The 15,751-nt window shown below is 43.8% G+C and overlaps 1 long non-coding RNA gene across 1 annotated transcript in view; it reads left to right on the forward strand.

The window, feature by feature from the left end:
• LOC147698766 (uncharacterized) overlaps positions 1-15,337 on the forward strand; it is a 57,909-nt gene extending 42,572 nt beyond the window's left edge. The window contains exon 3 of the long non-coding RNA XR_015299367.1: positions 15,156-15,337. This is a non-coding gene — a long non-coding RNA (uncharacterized LOC147698766). The remainder of the gene's footprint in view (positions 1-15,155) is intronic.
• The last annotated feature ends 414 nt before the right edge of the window (positions 15,338-15,751 follow it).

Consider the following 15,751-nt stretch of genomic DNA (forward strand, 5'->3'; position numbering starts at 1 on the left):
TCCTCCTGTAAGGCCAGGCACACTCCTTCCCTCTCTGAGGAGAAAGACTTCTGGGCGCTATGGAGACTCCCAGCTTCTCCAGCAAGCTTTGCAGTCTTCAGGTGACGTCCCTTGTCTTCTCAGAGACCAGCTGTCATGTCGTCACAAGCTCCCATCTCACAGCAGTGTTTTGAGTAAAAAACTCCTGTCTTTGCTCAGTGAAGCAGCTTGGAATTGCAAAAAAGTTGGGTGATTTGGGGCTGGGGCCCACTTTTGTACACATTTTTCAGGCAGGGGGTGTTCATCCTGTGTTCAAGGTCCTAGAATCACTATGGGTAGTTCCCTTACAAATTTGATTTTCTGTCTGAAAGCCTTTTTGCAAGATGATGGCTCTCACGGTTGATAGTGATGATGCTGGCTCCAAGCACAAGTATCTAAAACCTGAGCACAATGAAGCGTGAAGACTCTGCTGCTTCAGAAAGGCTGATGCCAGCCAGGTGCAATCAAGGAAAGACAAAAAGACAGACCTTGCCTAGAAACATCCTCACCAGAATCTGTGCTCAGTGGCAGTGCCCAGGAAAAATCTAATCAGAAACGTCCTTGCTAACTGGTCCTCATAGAATGTGTAAGGGCAGCCATGTCTCCATCTTTCCTCACCTTATTGTTTAGGTCTCCACCCTTTGGCTTTAGGAAGCCGTCATTACACATTCACCGATTGGGGAAACTGTATCCATCTGGGGCCATGCTAAACCAGGGGCCAGCCAAAATGGACCCCGCTTGTCCCAGCAAACATGCTCACAGTGCACCTGCCCTTGACACACATGGAATGTCAGTGCAAGAGTCCAGGTGTTGCAGTGAAGTGCAACTTCACATGAGTGTAAACAGCGGGTTTCACACCTTCCTGGGACCGATAAAAGCGCTACCCTGGACTATAAAGCCACTAAATCGGTATTCTGCTGCCACCAATTTAAGTCAGCAACTCAGGAAATGGACAGCAAACCCATCTTATGGGGTGCATGCTTGGTGCACCCCTCTAGGCCACAGAACAGGTCCTGGACCTTGGTTGTACCTGGGCACGCCTAAGCCTCAGCACACATACCAGATTAGCGTTATGCCAACAAAAAAGTCAGGATGCCAGTTTTACATGCAGCCATGCCACTCAGGGTAGGCTTACTCAGTCGTATACCATTCAGGGGACATTCCTGTCCCAACAATTGAGCTTTAAAAATGACAGGGCTCATTTTCTATTTAGTTTCACTTTGCATCACACATGCAATACTAGCCACAGACTCCCTTTTCTCAGTCACCCCTGCAATATATTTAACTGCACAATACTCCTGTGGACTACTTCTGACAAGCAATTTCTGAAAGGAGCTGGTCAAAGCCCACTGTCTCTCTGTGTGTGCTGATGACATGTAATAAACTTAACTATGGGGGCACATGAAGGACAGACAGCTCATGTCACACACACAATATCAACTAGGACTTGCAGTCTTCTTCAGTGCCACAAGATGGCGTGTAACACAAGCTCATAGATGTATTTCTTCTTTAGACCATGGTACGGGAACATTGAGGAGGAAGTAATATCCAGCCCAATGTTATTTAGGTATATTTTTCACCCATTCTTGAACCTTGCCTTGGTATGCGAACAAAAATATTTCGCAGCTCATGTGATATCAGTTATCTAAAATAAACTTCAAGGATGTGATTCAGTTGTTCTAATCATATTAAGCGCTCTTCATTGCAACAGGGGGACTTGGAACAATATTTATTGCATGTTTTCATAGAAAATGTTTTGCGTTGGCAGCCGACATTCAATTCTTCAAATTCCAGTTGTTTGAAAACATGGAAAAGTAAAAAATCCGTGGGGCGTTCTTACTTCCTCTAAGGGAGCCAGTTGTCCTAATAATTTTTGGGGGTATTCGAGACTGATGTCACATATCTAAATAGTGAGTACAAAGGGAGAAATATAATGTGCAACTCTTCTGAGTCAACAGAGGCTGTTCAGGATTTTCAGAAAGCGAAGGCGCAGCCATTACAAATGTTATGTTACCGCGTATGCCCTAAACGTTGCGCAATAGATCATAGAACAGCAGCAGGTTAGGTGGCACCAAGGCCCCGGAGAGTTAGGGGTCAACTGAACCCATGTTCTACCTGTATTTACTACACAGCCAACAGGGGAGAGGGCGGAGGGGGTGGGAGGTGGGTTCCCAGCCTGCACCAGGGCCCATGACACATGTTCACACCATTGCACGAGTCCTGTTGCTATCTCGAACAGGAAAGAGCAAAGAGGAGTGCTACTACACAAAGTTCTGTTTGTATGAGTTTCCTGAACTTCATGGTCTCCCTCCGCTTGAGAAGTCAGTGGAAGCTTCGGGCCCGATTCACAGAACTAACTTAAGACAAAATCCTAAACTTACTACTTTTGGTATTCACAGAAGTTAGGATTTTGTCTTAAGTTTGTCTTAAGACAGACTTAAGACAGATTTAGGTTAGGATTTTGTCTTAAGTCTGTCTTAAGACAAACTTAAGACAAAATCCTAACTTCTGTGAATACCAAAAGTAGTAAGTTTAGGATTTTGTCTTAAGTTAGTTCTGTGAATCGGGCCCACAGTGTAAAGCTTAGCGCTCTTAGGCATCTTACACCAAGTTGGCACTGCATGCCCTATAGGTGCATGTTTGCTTGTCCCTTGCGCTGCGCCTTATCCATAAAGAAGATAGGGATAAGGTGCCATACCCTGAGTCATACGTTCATATGATCATAGTTGGCAGCCAATGCCAACTGTGATTACATGCTGCTGTACCATCTGAGGTGGGGATGTCAGCTTGCATATGGTGCGGATTTCTCCTCAATCACCCCAGGCGTTATCCATTTCCTTCTGGCCATTCTACATATTTTTCTCAACAATTTGGTCTAAGCTGGGAACCACGCTTGTGTAATAACTTTAATGTACATTGGCTGATTCCATCATGGATCGCGGTGCGCCCAAAGTGTCAGACCTCGCGCCTTCATTTTACTGCCTCTTGAGTGAGCGCCCTGAAGCTTTCTGTGCGGTCTGACTGGAGGTAATGGCGGCCATTAACCGATGACAGCGGGCTCCTTGAAGCCAGGAACGTATAACTAAAGGTTTGGGCAGGGTGACGCCAATTGGACCGTAGAGTAACCAGCACGAACGAGTCCTGGTGGTCTCATGGGCATCAGGACCAAGAGAAAGGAGTCAGTCCGAACAATGGGCATTCATTTGTGGGCTCCTCTGCCCTGGTACCGACATTAAGGATTTCCCTTGAATCATAGTTTTTAGGTCGAGCCTAGACAGCGCATGCGCTGTATGGAAGACCTGTAGTAGTCTAAAGGACTTATGTCCCACCTGCTGCCTTTTCATTGGTTAAATGCATTGTCCCTCGTCTTTGTTGCTTCCTAATTGGTTCAAGCAGCATACCTCACTTCCGTTTTTTAAAGAACAGCACCAACCAACTACAGATACCTTCCACTTGAAATCTTAATCTGTTTTTCGGAAGTATTCTTTTGCCTGTTTTCTGCGTGTCACGACTTAAACTGCAGCCGCTTTACTTTATGCCAGTCTTGGTCCGCAATCGGATTTTATTAATTTTGTTGACAAAACTATTGTATTGCGGGGACAGGCGTGGCTGTTTGTGTGCATTTCTTCTTCTGCTGCGAGGTAGAATGGGCGAAGCGGTAGCTCTGCCACTTCTGAACTCGCTGCTCTCTTGGCTGATCTGGCTTGTCCTGCTTTTCTCGTTTTTTCTCCCAGTCCGGCGCTGCCCGTGAGGCCACCCATGCAGCCTCTATCCTATAAAAAGTCTTTTGGAGTCCATATGATAAAGAGGTCCGCATGAGTGTCGGTGGTGGCATCCCAACAGGGTCTTAGTGCATTATTACATGACCCCTGAAACTGGGCTTATTTTCACCTCTGCAGCGTGTGCCAAAGATGAGCAGAAGCGCCGCTTCCTACGTCTGTGCCACGCCAGCGGTGGGAGCAGGGGGGGCCTTTGTCCTCTTTCTTATCTTACATGAGCAACTAAAGATGTTTGTTCCCATTCAACTCCTCCCTCTCCATGAACCGACAGGTCAACGTTGTCGCTTCCAGCTGTTACAACACCCTCTGCATCCTCCTCAAGACCTTGAAATGGATCTCCCCCAAGGCAAGGAAGGCAGTTACTCACTTACTCATTACCAGCAGGCTTGATTATGGAAACGCCGGAATCAATAAGTCACTGCGCCGCAAGCTCCAGACTATACAGAACACTGCCGCAAGACCCGTCCTTGGCATCCCTTGACACAAACACATCAGCCGACACCTACGCAAGCTCCACTGGCTCCCTGTAGAGAAGCGAGCCACTTTCAAGATACCCACGCCTACAAATGCCTGCACCACACCGGACCCCAATTCCTCAATGACCGAATCACTCTCCCTGTAACCAAAGGGACCTCCATTCTGCCGACCTCTTCCTCGCCGAGACCCCACACATCCGCAGAGCTAGAGCAGGGGGAAGATCCTTCTTCTACATCGCCGCCAAGACCTGGAACGAGCTCCCCACCAACATCAAATGCGCTCCCTCCCTGATCACCTTCAGGAAGGCTCTGAAGTCCTGGCTGTTCAACTGAACGGAACTACTGACTCCCCCCTCCCCTCCCCTTCCCCCTTGCACCTTGAGACCTTCACGGGTGAGTAGTGCGCTTATAATTTCCCTGATTGATTCATTGATTCATTGATTCATTGCTGCTAACTATATCCAGCGAAAGAAAGCCCGGACAGGGTGAGATGCGGAGCAGAGTGCAGGGAGAGAGACAGTAAGTGTGCACGGATGGCATGCTTGAGGGGTTGAGAGAAGCTGCCTGTGTGCTTTGTGTGCATCTAACAGAAAGAGTTGTATGTCATCTCTGAGTGTCTAAACATATGTTCTGTGAGAGAAAGTGTGTACTGCCTCTTGCACGCGCTATGTCTGTGCAGATGTGGTTTGTTTGGGGTACGTGCTATGCTTTCGTTTATGTGCGGTTGTTTGAGCAGTGTGTATGTCTGAGTGCAGCGGTAGTGGGTTCGGTGTCAGAAGGGTCCATTGTCTGTCTGAAAATGTCTGAAAGGAAGTGGTTCGCTCCTGGGAAATGGGACATGCGATCATGGCAAGGTCGGTGAGTAAACAAAAAACATAAACACTGCACTGCGCAAACAGTCATATCCATGTAGCAAGCACTACACAAAAACATTTGTCTTGATTTATATTATTATTATTTCCAACTTTTATTGTTTATCTTACCCTCACTTACAGTGTTATAAAACTATGGCAGCAAACAGAATGAAAAATAGATGACACCATTATATATCAGGAATATAAATTACTGGAAAAAAAACATCTCTGCATGTTTCTATACAATTTGAGACACAGCATTTTTTAACCTGGCACATTAAATTGGTTTAAAAATATTTTTGCAACATACAGACTGCTTTTTAGTGTGCTTAATTTCACAGTTCCGATTCAGCTTTGATATTAATTGAACCGTCGCTCGCTGAGCCCGAGTGTCACTGTGCATTCTGCTCCTCTGATAGCCACGGTTCTGTTTCACAGAGCTCTCCTAGATTACTGTTCAGCTTTACCCCCAGTTCTCAGTGTAAGAATGAAAATTCAATCTTTTCCCTTTGCTACCTCTATATTTTGCTCTTACAGTCTCACTTTTTCTCTCACTCGACCTCACTCTATTCTTTCTCTTGCGCTCTTAGTTTCTGCGACTGTCGTTCATCAGTTTTCACACATACTTGCCATTGGTGCATAAACATGCACTTTGTACATATAGCTGCTACTTACAAGAAACAAGGCTGGTAGCAACTGCACCTCTTTTACATCCAGCCTTGCTTCTCCTAAGCAAGGACTATAAGTACAAAGTGCATGTTTACTCACCGCTTGCAGGTTTTCAAAACACACAGTAAAAGGCATAAGCATTTACGATGCCAATAGCTCAAACTCTCGCAAATGTGAGACCTGGTGCATTGCAAATGCTTATTTTTGTTTCCTGGCGCTAGGTGTCTCATTTCCCCATGCACTACAGTATTCTAGATTCCATTCCATTGGTCCTTAGAGGAATCTACTTCATCCTTTCGTAGAGCTTCGCATAAAGTGCGTCATAATAAATGGCAAAACAATACACAGCCACGACATCCAGCAGCAATTTGTTGACTTCTTGTCATTTTTTTGGGGTGGGGGTTTATATAGCGCAAACTCGACCCGAAGGTATTAGAGGGCTTTCTAAAAAGACAAACTTTTAAAAACAATTGTGTTTGCTTTTTTCCATTCCAGAGAAAAAAAAAGAAAACACCCAACATCATAGAGTATCTCTGCATGAAGGAGGGTTTTAGAGAACAACTGTATAACCACAATACAGCAAAAGTTCAGAAGTAGGGGAGAGAAATCAAAGGACACTTTATGTCAAACCTTTTCCCAGATTTGGGAAGTAGTAAGGACAGTGGCGTAACGATAATTGAGGGGGCCCCCTGCCAGGTATGTGGAGGGGCCCCCTCCGGACTCTATTAGGAGCTCTCAGGCCGAAGTGCAGTGCTGAGGGGGCCCCCTTGAGCTTGAGTCCGCGCCGCACTGCGGGGGATGCGTGAGCCTGTGTAACGCCCCTGAGTAAGGACCACCTCGTGAATGAAGTGCATGTGATCCCTTCTGTCAAAGATGATGAGTACTTGGTCTGAGACAGAAAATTGGTATTCAAATCCTCCTTGACTCTCCAGGGCAGTTGGAAGAAGCTCAAAGGATGTGGTGTGAAGGATGAATGACTGTGCACTTCAATAGAAAACATGTATGCATCATGAATACACAGTGGCAACAACAGGTTCAAGATCAAATTAAAATATACCATTTGTAATCATTGAGATGATTGTGTTTGTGACATGAGCTGTCCAAATGTGACAAGGGTCACAATCCTCTTCCATTGGAAGCAAAGGCCAGTGTTATCCCATTGAAGAGTACAAATTCACTCGCCAAAATGATGACTGTAATGTTCTTCACACTGCAATCACTTGGACAAATCACAAACACAACACAATCTGATAAATGCGACTTGCTTGGAACTTCAAAAGGGCACTAATGCCAATGTTTGCACAGATCTTGGGGTGGGTCTTCGCTGGACATATGGGTTCTGCCCTCTCAAGGGTCAATAAAGTATATATACACACACATCATAAGAGCGTACAGAGCGCAACTTCATATCATACATTGACGTATACACAGTAATATGGCACTCAAGGGGTTAATGCATTATCCATTTCACCAATGAGGTATTTGCTTACACTTGTGCCAGAATTTCTTTTAAAATTCGGTGGTAGGTTGTTCTAACACATTTACCTCTTTGGTCGTTTTGTGCTCTCATATAACCTATATGTTTTTTTAACCACATTCAGGGCTGTGTTAGGACCTAGTTACAATAGGAAAATCTCAACATTCTATTCCCAATAACTTTGGCGCCGATTGACGAACCTTCGCGAAATTTTCAAAACTTATGGCCCACTTCGGTTCGCTCCTATCTTTGAAGTTTCGGGGTGATTCGGCAAGCGGGGGCGAGAAAAAAGGGGGTCCCAAAACGGATTTACTCCATGCAATTTTCCATAGGAAACTTTAGACACGGCTACAGCCCGAACTGCTGAACAAAATGACACCAAATTTGGCAAAAAGGTAGCCCTTGGTTCAGAAAGAGCCTTTTTTGTTAAATGGTGTAAATACGTTCAGTAGTTTTCTAAATATTAATGGAAAAAGAAATATATATATCTGGGCGGAACCTACCACACATCTCATTGTGAGATCTGATTGGCTGTCAGCACGTCATCCAAGAAGTGTTGGCAGCCCTCTTGGGACCAATATACATGATAGCACCTTATTAAAAAGCATTGCAGTTAATAGAAGGTTTTAAGACTTTAGTTACATTATAAATCATTTGTTGATGGTACCATACTCATTTTAGGAATTGTGGTGTGTTCTAAGGTGATTTTACCATTTGAAAAAGCCTTCTGCTGAGATATCATGAATCATGTTTGAGAGAAAACTATTTTCTCATGCTTTTCCCACAGAGGTTAGGAAGGTGATCTATAAGCTAAACTGAGAGCATATTTTCTGTAAATTCACATTACCTTTCTCAGTCATGTGAGAATCAGGTCTGACATTCCCAGTAAAACATGTACATCCAACAAGGGCAGAGATTGTCAGTTGATCCCTTTGTGTTCTGCTGCAGCTTCCCAGAGTGTTCTAAAGAACAACTAGAGCGCTAACAGTCTTATTTATGACAAAAGTATGGCACACCTGAAGTCATCTTGATTGGAATAAAAGGGTAACACTTAAAACATTTAATTTGCAAAGGAACAAAATGAGGGGGTTCATTTTGCCAAAGAAATTATGATTAGTGCTGCAGAAAGACAAATTAGGGCACATTTTGACTTCTCAAATCCTCTTCTATTTCATTAAAAGATTCTGGCATGCAGACTGAAACATGCACTTTGAATACCAGCAGCATACTTCACTGGTGAGCAGTAGCTTTACAACAGTGATCTAAAGAGCAACTAGATTGCTAACATTCAGAATTTATGGCAAATGTGTGACACTTCTGAATGCCTTCTTGATGGATCCAAAGTAAAAAACTGAAAGTATTTCCTACTGAGGAGACTGCAGTAAATGAGGAAATTAGGAAACTTCATAACAAATAAGTCTCCCAAGATGGCCACCAAAGACAAAAGATCCCAAATGTGGCACAAATATCATCCAGATGTAGCCCACGTATAGCTCAATGACAGAATGTCCTAGAGTGTTCTTAAGAACAACTAGAGTGCTTACTGTCTTAGTTATGGCAAAAGTATGGCACACCTGAAGCCCTCTTGATTGGAATAAACTGGTAACACTTAAAACATTTAATTTACAAAGGAACACAATGAGGGGGTTCATTTTGCCATAGAAATTTTGATTAGTGCTGAAGAAAGAAAAATTAGAGCACATTTTGAGTGACTTCTCAAATACTCTTCTATTTCATGAAAAAATTCTGACATGCAGACTGAAACATGCACTTTAATACCAGCAGCAGACTTCCGTGGTGAGCAGTAGCTTTACTACAGTGATCTAATGAGCAACTAGAGTGCTAACATTCAGAGTTTATGGCAAATGTGTGACATATCTGAATACCTTCTTGATGGAATCAAAGTAGGAAACTGAAAGCATTTCCTACTGAGGAGACTGAAGTAAATGAGGAAATTAGGAAACTTCATAACAAATAAATCTCCCAAGATAGCCACCAGAGACAAAAGAGCCCAAATGTAGCACAAATATCACCCAGATGTAGCCCACATGTAGCCCAATGACAAAAGTGTCCAAAACATTTTTTTATGTGTTTTTGCAGTTTTATATAGTGCAGACTTGTCAGGTATTGGAGTGCTTTACATGAGCATTGGTTACATCACACAAGAACAAATTCATTTTGGTTTTAGACATGGGGAGATTAAGTGATTTGACCAGAATCACAGAATGTCGAGCTGAAGCAGAAACTCCAACCTTGTTCCCCAGTTGCAAAGTCTGCAGCTGTGGAAGTAACACCACATCCTCTCCCCTAAGTGCAACATTTAATCAAGTGGTCAACTGGATAAAAAAACATAAAGATAACAAATAATTTTAAAGTGCTTTGTCGCTATTTGAAAACTCAGAAAATATGTCCTCATTTTAGTTTTTTAGAGCACTAACCATCATTTTGATGCAAATAAGACCCTCTCATATATGTAATTTCTAAAGGAAATGCTCTAGGTATTGCAGTTTTGATTACATCAAGATGACGTCAGGCGTTCCATACTTTTGTAATAAATATAGAATGTTAGCAATCTAGTTGTTCATTAGGATTCTGTTGAGAGGCTGAGGCCAGGAGCACAGACTCTGAAAATTGAAGGCAGGTAGGAGGGTGCAGAGGCAACAATTTGACCACACTGGACAGGCAGGAAGGGCAGTGGTAGCACAACAGACTATGGAGGGCAGTGGAAAGGGGGGCAGGGGCAACAAATCAACAATACACGACTGGCAAGAGAGGCTGTGGCAATATAATAGACCATTGTGGGCAGAAGGAAGAGGCACTGGTACTACAACCATACATGTCAACAGACCGGATTCAGCCAGGAAACGTCCAATATTTTTAAGCCCAAATAGGCTTTATTTGATCTGTCTTCTGTCTACAATGTCCTATTTTTCAATGTAAGTCAAAGGGGAAAATCAATACCCCAGTTTTTTTCAAAATCTCCCTCTTACCAAGTTCAAAATGTTAGCAAGCATGGTACATTGGATCACTGAAGGCAGGATGAATTGGGGTAGGGACATGGACTCGGATAACAGAGGAAAGGAGGGACATGGAGAGGTGCACCAAACTGACCCTATAGGGCAGGCATCAGGGTTTGCAGCAGCACAATACATCACACAGGGCATGCAGACGGAAGTGCAGCACAACAATCCATAAAAAGCAATAGGGAGGGGACAGGACCATGCACATGGACAACAGAGAACAGAGGGGAAAGAGGCAATGGTAGCTAGCTGACTAAAATGGACAGACAGGAGAGAACGCTGCAGCATGACGGCCCATAAAGGGCAGGAGGGACGGATCAGGGGCATTACATGGAACAGACAAGCCAGGAGGGAGCAAATAGGGGTCTGACCATGGAAACAGGGCTGGGGGCAAGGGGGTAGGGCAGGATCAGCAAGATGACCATGGAGGTCAGGCAGGATGGGCACTAGAAGCAAGACACACCATGGAGAGCAACAGTGAGACAATAATGGCATACACACAGACCATGGAGGGAAGGTGGGAGGGTTTCAGGGACAGCTAGCTGACCACACAGGGAATGTGGGAGGGGCCGTGGCAGCACAGAAGACCATGCATGGCAAGCGGGAGGGTTAGTGGCAGCACAATGGCTATGATGGGCAAGAAGGAGGGTGCAGGGGCATGCACAAAGCACCATGGAGGATAGAAGGGAGGGTCAGGACCGGGGCACAGACAAGAGTTCAGGGGAAGGGGCATCACAACAGACCACGTAGGGCAGGTAGGAGCACAGCAGACCAGGGAGGGCATAAAGGTGTGGGAGTAAAATGGACCATGGAGGACAGGAGGAAGGGGATAGGGGCATGGAATGTGGACAGGCAGGGTGGAGGTGGCAAGGGCATGTTACAGTCATCTGACAATGCTAGGCAGGTGGGAGGGAAGTGGCAGCTCAACAGAACACTCAGAGTAGATAGGCGTGGCAGGTCCATGGAACATGGTGGGCAAAAAGGATGGAGCAGGGTCATGCACACAGACATCGGAGGGCAGCGGGAAGGAGAATAGGGGCAGAAGCTAAGCACAGAGGCTAAGCAGGAGGTCAATGATGGGGCATAGAATTGGGCAATGGAGGGCAGGAGGAGTGGGCTGGTACATCATGCTAAATGGAGGGCAGAGGCAGCACATCAGACCATGCATGGCAGGAGGGAGGAGGCTAGTCCATGGATTCAGACAACAGGGGATAGGGAGGAGGTGGATGGGGCAGCAAGCTAACTGTTCAGAGAAGGCGGGAAGGCCAGTGGCAGAACAACGGCCACACAGGGCTCTAATAAGGGAGCAGGGACATGGACTTGGACAATGGATGGCTAGGGGGAGGAAGGCAGGAGCAGCAAGCTTGGGTGGGGGCAGCACAATGCCAGGCCCTCTTCCCAACCCCCCACCATCCATTGTGATATGCATCTTACTTAACGTTAAAAAAAACTAGAAATTTGCTGAAAAAAACAAAGATTACAGGGACGGTATAGTTAGACTCAGATTTCACTCATACACAACCAGTGAAATTCAGCAGTTATAGTTACCTGAGCTAACTATAACTTACGCCCCCGCAATGTGCTGCTAATGACCTCAGACATTACATCATTCATGACATGGTCAGTTACATCACTCATGACATCACTCATGACATCTCAAATGAGCTGTGAATGGAATGGAACTATAATCGCTAGAACTTTATTTAGGGATAGTGTATGTATATTAACACCCCTTTTTTTTCTTTTCTTTCATGTAAGAACCATAATAATACACAACGTGCCCAGATTAATATGGCCGATAGCCTTTCACTTTAAAGTAATGTGTAGCCCATTGTTTATGTTGTTGTTTGCAATCCTAAGTATCTTTATTATGAATAAGTCACTTTGACGAACATACAGGTATGGCGGTCACGGGGCAAGATATGCTGAAATGACATTGTGTGCATATTAACACTTGTTTTCTTTTCTTTATTGTATCAATTCCTGAATTTTCACATCGTGACCAGGCCAATATGGCCACCAGTTTTTTGGATTAAAGTAATTTGGAGTCCTTTGTTAATGTTGGCAACTTTAGGCATTTGTACATTTAAATAAGGATGTGACAATGACGCCTTGTATCGTTATCAAGGTTCGGACGAGCCGAAACGCGTGGATCACGTCCTTTGCAGATTAAATACTTCCAAACTACAACCTGAGTGCTGATTCCTTCCTTGTAAGAGTGAGAGGAGATTAAATACATATATATAAAATTTACTGAAAAAAACACAAGTTTCAGGGACATTATAGTTAGAAATTAGCATTTAAAAAACCTCAGAAATTCCATGAAAAAAACAGAGGTTTCATGGACGTCATAGTTAGATGGACATTGCACTCGTACAAAACAAGAGAAATTCGGCCGTTATGGTCAGTTGTGCTAACTATAACTCGCGCCCCCGCAATGCACTGCTGATGACATCACATATTACATCACTCATGACATGGTCAGTGACATCACTCATGACATCACTGATGACATCTCAAATGACATCACTGATGACATAATCCATGTGATCATCTGATGCACCTTCTCACACCCTGAAATACAGACTACCATTCTCGAAACCACAGACACACCAATACTAGTACAGCTACAATATTCTGTGCACTATGCATGCAGACCTCTAACCAGCTACATACCATTGATACGCTCTTCTAAATACCCAGTTAGTACCTATGCAGTCTAGGAATCCTTCTGTCTGTCCCATGCAATTCTCCATTCACCCATCCAGCACTATCTACGTATCCTATCACTCCACCAATACCTAAGCACTTATAAATTCAGCACGCACTTTCTTTGCAACACTGTAACTACTCCAGTTATTAGTCGTATACTTAATGAATGGCGTAGTCACTAACACAAGTGCAGGTACAATATTTTGTACACTATGCATGCACACCTCTAACCAGCTACAAACTATTGATACGCTCTTCTAAATACCCAGTTAGTACCTATGCAGTGTAGGAATCCTCCTGTCTGTCCCATGCATTTCTCCAATCACCCATCCAGCACTATGTACTTATCCTATTACTCCACCAATACCTAAGCACTTATAAATTCACTATACACTCTGTTTGTAATACTGTAATTATTCTAGTTACTAGTCATGAACGTATGGAATGGCCTAGCTACTAATACAAGTACAGCTATAATATTTTGTGCACTATCCAAGCAGACCTCTAACTAGCTACATACTATTGATACACTCTTCTAAATACCCAGTTAGTACTCATGCAGTGTAGGAATCGTCCAGTCTGTCCCATCCACTTCTTTAATCACTTATCTACCACTATCTGCTAATCCTAACACTCCACCAATACGTAAGCTCTTATAAATTAAGTGTTCACTCTGTTTGCAGCACTGTCATCATTCCAGTTACTAGTGGTATTATTATAAAATGACCTAGGCACCAACACAAGTACACATAAAATATTCTGTGCATAAACCCTACAAATCTCTAAGCAGATACATACTATTGGTCCACTCCAATAAATACTGAAGTAGTACCCATGCAGCGTAGGATACCTCCTGTCAGTCTCATGCAATTCTTCAATCTCCCATCCACCACTATGGTCTTATTGTATCAGTCTGCCAATACCTAAGCACTTATGGGGCAGATTTACAAGCACCATGTGCCACCAGTACGTCAGTTTTGTAATGTAGTTACAAAACGTACAAGGAGAGGAAAAGCCACCCTGCATGGTTTTTCCTCTCCTTGTAAATACGACCCCTTCATACACAGAACTTTGCGTTGAAGGGGCGTTCCATAGGTGTTGCTGTGGGTGTTCCCACGCAACACCCATAGAACAAGACACATCTCCAGATTTATGAGAAATCGTAAATCTGGAGATGTGTGTGAATGCTGAGCCATCCTAGAGTTGGTGTAGCAAGGCGCAACGAGGAGAATTGTTTTCATTTCTCCTCATTTTTTCCTTTTTCAATGCATGCTGCATTCCACAGCATACATTGAAAGAGGAAAATGACTTTACTGATTGTGGTGTCCCTTCCTGCACAAAAACAATCTCCGCACGACACAGACATCCTTGTTCTATGGTGCAAGGGTGCCTGTGTCACCGTATGGCTGCAGTTTGTGAAGCAGTGCAGAGGGAAGCACAGAGTTGCAACATATTCATGTACATATGTCACATCCCTGTGCTTCGGAAGTGCCACAGTGCAGTGCTGCTAAAGAGCTTGCAGTGTCATGCTGCAGTACTTCCTCATAAATCTTCACCTATAAATTCACCATACACTACTAATGCATTCTTTCAGTCAATCATGCTGATACATAAATTCAACCAAACTTTCACACATTACCTTGCAATGATAGTTATTTTTTTAACCAGATAAGGTAGTTCTGATAAGAACTTTTTTCTTTTGTATTTTTTTAACAATTTTGTATTGTGTTTTTTCAAAAAATGAACAAAAAAATACCGAAAAAAACAGGAAAATGTTGGAATTACTTATCATTTAAAAAAAAAAATAACAATGATGGTTCTATCGCGCAGCACAAACTGCATCCACAGACTGCTCACCGAAGCATATAAGTTTCTTACACTTCACGCAGTGTTGCTCGAGAAAGGCGAATTCTTGCCTAATGTCCATTGCATGTGTTCCTGATGATGCACCAGACGTACTTGCCACAGCAGGTGAGGGGTTCAAAGCACCTCGCCTCATTTCCTCCCAAGGAAGATTGAGAGGATGTGTGGTCCGGAGATGCTTATACATGGAAGCAGTGCCACAAGAGTATTTTTTTCACTGTCTCTTGACAGTACTCGGTCACAAATTTTGCACGTCACCTTTCTCGCATTTACTTTCTTCTCTCCAGGTGAAAAAGAGAAGAATTTCCACACAACAGATTCCGGCCTCTGTGGGCGTGGTGCTTCCTGCAAGAATTCTTCTTCAGAAGATGCTCCCTCCTGTTGCTGCTGCTGTTCAGATGCCATTTTGTTTGATATTATTTGAAAAACACCAAAAGATGTCTCTAAAGATGCTCCAACAAGAATGATTAAAATGTTATGAACCAATGAAATCTTTTTTTTTAGGTCACATGGGATCCGTGCACTCTGCGCTCACGAAGCACGCACTCGACGTGACTTCGCGAAAATATATTTAAAAATAATATAAGTTTATTAAAAGTACAAATATATTATTTTTATGAATATCTTAGATAATCTCTTGCCCTAATATGTATATTAAAGACACATACATATTATTTTAGAACATACATTTTTTTTGCGGGAGTCGCGCACCCAGCGCCCCCCAGCACGTATATGACGTCACGCTGGACCCGCCACCGCACAAGCGTCGCGTACCATAATGCGCATGTGTCGCGAATGCGCGGGAGCAGGAGTGATTCTGTTGTTGAATGGGTAGTTGTGTGTGTAGACTTAGGAATCAGTGAGTGGGTATGTAGTAACTGGT

The sequence above is a fragment of the Lissotriton vulgaris genome, chromosome 8, assembly GCF_964263255.1.
Source record: "Lissotriton vulgaris chromosome 8, aLisVul1.2, whole genome shotgun sequence".
Lineage (NCBI taxonomy): Eukaryota > Metazoa > Chordata > Amphibia > Caudata > Salamandridae > Lissotriton > Lissotriton vulgaris.